Source organism: Mirounga angustirostris, unplaced genomic scaffold (assembly GCF_029215605.1).
Source record: "Mirounga angustirostris isolate CCGP_5_RB_7025 unplaced genomic scaffold, mMirAng1.0.hap1 SCAF_15, whole genome shotgun sequence".
NCBI lineage: Eukaryota > Metazoa > Chordata > Mammalia > Carnivora > Phocidae > Mirounga > Mirounga angustirostris.
Window position 1 is genome coordinate 23,802,245 of NW_026991723.1, and position 6,000 is coordinate 23,808,244.

A 6,000-nucleotide genomic window follows, 5' to 3' on the forward strand; every position below is an offset into this window, starting at 1 on the left:
TTTTGTACCAAATGGGTCCTTCAAGGTGACTTTCCACACCTTGAGCTGGGTGGGCTCATGGATTGGGCATTGAGGCGTAAAGCAGAGTTGGAGAAAGCTGGTCTGCCACTCAGGGGATAGTCTGAACAGGGTTCAACATATGATTCACCTCCTTCTACTCTGCTATCTGATGTGGACCTAGCAGTCCTAAGGATGATAATGTTGCAGAAAGCCTCGGCCCTTCAAAATGGAACACTGACCAATTCAAATTGACACTTGCCAGCTGGCAAACTAAAAGCAGTGTTTACCTGCACAGACTCAGTCCCAGGCAATGTGGTAATTCCCGTCTCTCTCTTTAATGTTCTCTGGCTTTGGGGATCTTGCCCTCCATGCTGGGCTATCATTATTGGTTCAATTAACCAGTAATTTTTAAACCTCCGTGTCATCTTGTTTGGTGCAGACACAGTCTCACTGCAGGTATGTGTGCCTCGTGGGTCTGAAACAACAGCCTGTATCAGGAAAGCCTAGGAGAAAGGCTCCAGCCTCCCGGCAGTATTGGAGTGTGTCTTTGGCTGCCATAGCAGAAGAATAGTTCACAAAGGTAATATATTCTGGGGTCCTGCTGGAACGCTCAACTGACAAGAGCTCTGTTGAGATGATGTTCATTCCCCCGGGAGCTTTTCTGTTTACATGTGCCTTTACTCATCTTTCAGCTGAATCAGAAAGCTGAATGGAAACTGCACTGTTTGAGAACACAAAATGGATTTTGATGCTTAAAAGGACTTTCATACAGAGAAACCCAGACTTAACAATCTTCACATGTAGTTCTAAAACCCTAGAATTTGGGAGTTGTCTGGGACTATAGAGCGCGCTTCCTATGTAGTCCAATATGGTAGTCACCAGTGGTTTGGCTATTTACATTGCAATTTAAAATAATTTATTTCAAGTGAAATTAAAAATGCAGGAAAAAAGTCTTCAGTCACACCAGCTAGTCACAAGTCACATATAGTTAGTGCCTACCATATTGGACAGCACAAATATAGAACACTTCCATAATCTTAGGCAGCACTAGTTAGACTACTCCCCTCATTTTATAGAAAAGAAAACAAAGGCTTATAATGATCAGGGTCAAGTGTCTTGCTTTCTTATCTTAAAGATAGTAGCTTGGCTGCAATTAGAGAAGATCCAGTTTGTCTTATTCTGTCCTTTCATACAGGCCATCTCCCATCTCTGGTGATAGGATCAAATGTTATTCTAATAACATCCAGCACAAATACAAATGAAGGAAAGCAGGCTGGTGACACAGTTAGCCTATAAATGTCCGAGTATGAGTGATTACAAAGTGAAATTAAAATAGAGTCAGGAAATCCTGTCTTTTCCATGAAACTCTGCAAGACTAATATGAAGAGAAGAGACAGTTTCCCCAATAGCGCTGTGCTTATGCCCACAGCTCACAGGGCTGTGTTGGTTACTACAGGACTGCATTACTTATATAATTAACAAATGCTTTTTATCGTGTTTCTTCGATTGTGTATAATGAATGTCATGGGGGATTTTAATTGCTTAAGTAATTCCAAGAAATCTTCCCTGTACAATATATACAGGGCACATTTAGGAACATTTTGGCCATACCAACCAATAAGCAATAATGTCTACTCTTAGCTTGTATACAGTAGAAACTATTTTCAATTACCCTGTGATTCAAAGTTTGCAGTACAGCCTAAGGTGTCAAAATTGAGTGGGCTGTGGTTCTGTGGTTAATGACTCTCCACACAAAGAAACCTGGAAAATCCTGTGGAGCCTGGATCGTGTCTACATACAAGAATCTCTTTCTAGTCATTTGACTAGATTTCCCTAGGCACCACATTTAGGCCAAAGGATTTCAAGCTAATACTACCTTTTTTAGGATTGATGTAGACTTCAGGAAACTTCTAGAGCTCCTGAGGGTTAGGAACACTATCTTTGTTCATCTATATCACTTAACACTATGCCTGGAACACAGTGTGTGTTCAGCTACTGTCTGGAAGGAAGGAAGGAAGGAAGGAAGGAAGGAAGGAAGGAAGGAAGGAAGGAAGGAAGGAAGGAGAGAAGGAAAAGATGATATCTTTAGAATCCCATCTAGTCTCTCAAGTGGAAGTGGAAATATATCGTGGAGAAACTTAATTGTCCTAATTTGGTCCCCTTTCTTCACATATATGGCCAAAGGCAATAATACTTCTGAAGTGAACACCTCCTGTTTTTGCCTGCTCAACACCCCTCATATTAAGAGAACCTATCTCTTCCTTTAGCCACTATTTCCCTTCAGGCCATATGCTTCAGCTGGAATTGATCCTACTCTTGGCTCCAGGAATGGATACTAGACCTGGGCCTGGCCAAAGAGATTAGTTGATATGTGAGCAAACTACTTAGAATAATCTCCAGAGATATCAAGAAAAATAAACACTCTGCTGGTGTTTTTAAGTTGGAAGAAAGTAATCCTGGAGCTGTTACTAGCCATCTTTGGTCTCTCATTAGCCAACTCAGAGCAAAAAGCAGAGGCAAAAGATGGAGAAGGACAGATGCCTAATGTCATAGCTTGGGCATCTAGACCCAGTCTTGAACTTTTCAGTTACCTGAATTGATAAATTATTCTTTCTTCCCCCCATCCCCCAGCTCTTTTTGAGCCTGTCTTAGTTTGGTTTCTGTTCTTTGGAACAGAAAGAGTAATGATTAATACGAACACCAATTCCCAAAAATCTCTTTTGAAAATCTCTTTTGAAAGATTACTACCATGATTCTTGCAGCTATTAGCCTGAGTGGTGACTTCCTCAGGCTAGAGAATGCTCTGGAAAGTACAGCTTTCCTCACATTTCCAGGCATGTCTGGCTTTCCTGATGGAGATCCATTTCCAAGTAGATGTCCTCTGATCCCCACACGCTATCTCCTCTGCTTTACCCCACTCTCAAGCTCACAAATCACACTTTTATAATTTTCTGTGCAAGCCTTCTGCACTTACATTTCCCAGGCTTTAATTTTCAAACTCATCTCATGAGTCAGCTCAGCCCAGAAGCAAGCAATGGGAAACAAAGATTTATGTGGCACAGTGTATTTTATATTTAATAACTGATCTGTCATGGCATTTATCTACATAAAAAGTTGGCTAATTCATGAGTGGGCTGGCAACCACGGCCTCCAGTGAGTAATGTTTCCTGCCCTACCTCATGAAGATCGACAGCTTGGTAGATACCAACTCTCAGGTGCTCAGAAATCTTCAAATATACTCAATACTTTTCTGTGGAAAAAATCAAAAGTAGCCTTACCAGGCAACAGTGGCCCACAGGAGCACGCCGTATGATGATCACTCAGAAAGTACATATTAGCTGCTTCCTGCCTTGAATAGAGAAAAACAGGAAGGAAGTGTTTTGCCCTCAGGGCTTTCCTGGCAGGATCAGTTCTCCAGAGATGTATGTCAAGTGAAGAAGAGTAGCTTGGAACCCTGGTAGTTCCTTCTACTTCTGAGTCACTCCTACCTCCAAGGGTGATGCAGGGTAACACAGCAAACCATGTTTAACAGAGCTGCAGTCCAAGGAGTAGTTGCTTTTCAACAATAGTGCCCAAAGAGAGAGCACCCTCTGGAGGCTTCCAGATAGAAGTCCAGCATCTTTGCTCTAGCCTTTTTTCCCATGGGTAGCCATATCTGGGAGTAGCTTTAGCTCAAGGATTTCAGCGGTTTCTGGAAGAAAGACATACCTGGGCAAAGCAAGGCAGCCATTATTAAAACAACTTAGGTACTGCATTTGTCACATTCTAAATGGTTCAGGAGGAATTGGCTTGAAGGTCTGTCCAGGCATCTTCACCCTCTCATGAATGAGGAACAGGAAGCTGCAGGCAGTAGTTTTACTTCTTGAGAGCAAGTCCACGGTCTGGAATTTCTACAGTCCTATGTTTTCCCACTTAACAGAGGATGCTGTTCCTTAATCCAACCAGAAGATTAGTTATCCTGCTGTCAGAATATTTGTTGCACTTGCCTTGGGGGTACATTTTACAAGCAAGCTGTTTGTCAGGATAAGGAGCAGGAATACCAGTAAGCTTCCGAGAAATGGATATGTGACTGCTCTTGTACCCACTTGCTAATGAATTATGGAAGTATGACAGAATTCCTTCTTAGGACTTGATTTTGTTGATAAATACAATCTGTGAGGAGACATTAGTCCCATCTATCTATAACAGAAGCCACTGATGAATACCAAAATAACTAAAAAATGCTGAATGGGCAAACTGGCTTAAATCAAGTCTGCAATACCACCCACCCCCATTTTTTAACCCTAAATATGAGTTCAGCTTACTGGCTCTGTAATTACGATCAAGTTGCTTAATACTATCTGAGCCCATTTATAAACTCATTCATTTATCCATTTAGCTTTTCTTCATTCACCAAGTATTTATTGAAAACCTACTATGTGTTAGTAACTGCATTAGGTGTTATAAAAGGGCTAGTGATACAACTTCACATAGCAATTTCAAAGGTTAAGTGAGACAAGTTAGAAAAGCTCCTAGCACAGAGGGATAGTGAATAAACTTCAACCATATACAAATTTGAAAACAAAAAATATTAGAGGGTTAGGGAGAGAAAAGCCTATTCAAGCTCCAGCTAGGTACTTAAAGCTCATGTATTATTGCTAAAGACTTTGAAGGTGTATTTTTTTCCCTCAAGCATGGAGATATTAGTCTGTAATTGCCCAAAGGCCTGATAAAATGAAGTTTAAGATCAGTATCTACCCATGCACAAGTATTTCCCTACTTTTCTCTGGAACCCAGTGCATTATATGAATTATATTATGGTAGAACCTTCTTATAAGGAAGGCTAGCCTTTAGGGAGCATGCTGAGAGGTGCTGTAACCTCAGGTTAACAAGAGGGCTTCCCAGGCAACCTCTCTGTAACAGTCCTGAGTGATTGTGCACACCCAGCATTCTGTGTACACCCCGCTCCACAAAGGCTCCCTTCCTACTTCTCCCCAGTCGGTAGTTCAGTTTAGACCAAATGGATGGTCCAGCAGTGCTGTTGGGTTAGTTCAAGAAATTATTTATTTCTGTGCTGTCTGTACTCTGAAAACTTAAGAGTACAACTGGGATAAAAATTTTCAAAATACCAAAAAGTGGGTGGATATCCTAGGGTCACAATGAAAAGCCCAAAATTTCTTACTGGTTGTTTTGCTTGGTGAATCAATGGGGGTTAATTAAATGTCCTACTGAGAATGGGGAATCTGGTATGTTTTATAAGGCTGAATAATCCTTCAGTAGGGCAAAGTGAAGGTTTGTCTTATAGGAAGCTGCTGACTAATGTGAGGTGAGTGAACTCTTTGGAAAAGCCCTGAGCAAATGCAGCTGGTATGCAAGTGAGGAGCCATTTATTAACCAGCACCCTAGGTGCCCTGGTGAGGGCAGATAAATTTAGGGCAACTATGCATTTTTCTTACTCTGCTCCCCCAAGAGTAAGGCCTTGCAGCATTGTTGAAAATAGAAGTGTTAGAGAATTCTGTATTGTAATCAGATGCACATAATCCTGCATTGTGCCAAAATAGAAACAGTATTCTCTTTTTAAAAGTTTTTATTTTAGTTAGTTAACATACAGTGTTATATTAGTATCAGGTGTACAATATAGTGATTCAACAATTTCATACATCACCAAGTGCTCATCACAAGTGCACTCCCCATCACCTATTTAACCCATCCCCATCCCCTTGTCTCAGGGACTCCCTCCCTCCTAAAGCAAGAGTGAGTAAGAATGGTTACTAAATAACCATCAGTTTGTTCTCTAAAATTAAGAGTCTATTTCTTGATTGAGACAATATTCTATAAATGAAAAGCTTTGTGTTCTTTTTTGACCTCATAGTGAATCTTCAGAAATATATCCCCCACTCTGCTATTTGCCTCATCTGGCCTGTTTGCATGACCTTGTGAACATAGATAGTTTTAGATCTTTGCTTTTTCTTCTTCAATAGAACTTGGCTTCCCAAAAAGATAAAGGGGGATGCTTCCAGG

The 6,000-nt window shown here is 40.9% G+C and overlaps 1 long non-coding RNA gene across 1 annotated transcript in view; it reads right to left on the bottom strand.

Annotated features, from left to right (window-relative positions):
* The window catches only part of LOC135362761 (uncharacterized), a 65,785-nt gene extending 62,232 nt beyond the window's left edge, over positions 1-3,553 (bottom strand). Inside the window, exon 1 of the long non-coding RNA XR_010407896.1 lies at positions 3,279-3,553. This is a non-coding gene — a long non-coding RNA (uncharacterized LOC135362761). The remainder of the gene's footprint in view (positions 1-3,278) is intronic.
* Between the last annotated feature and the right edge of the window lie 2,447 nt (positions 3,554-6,000).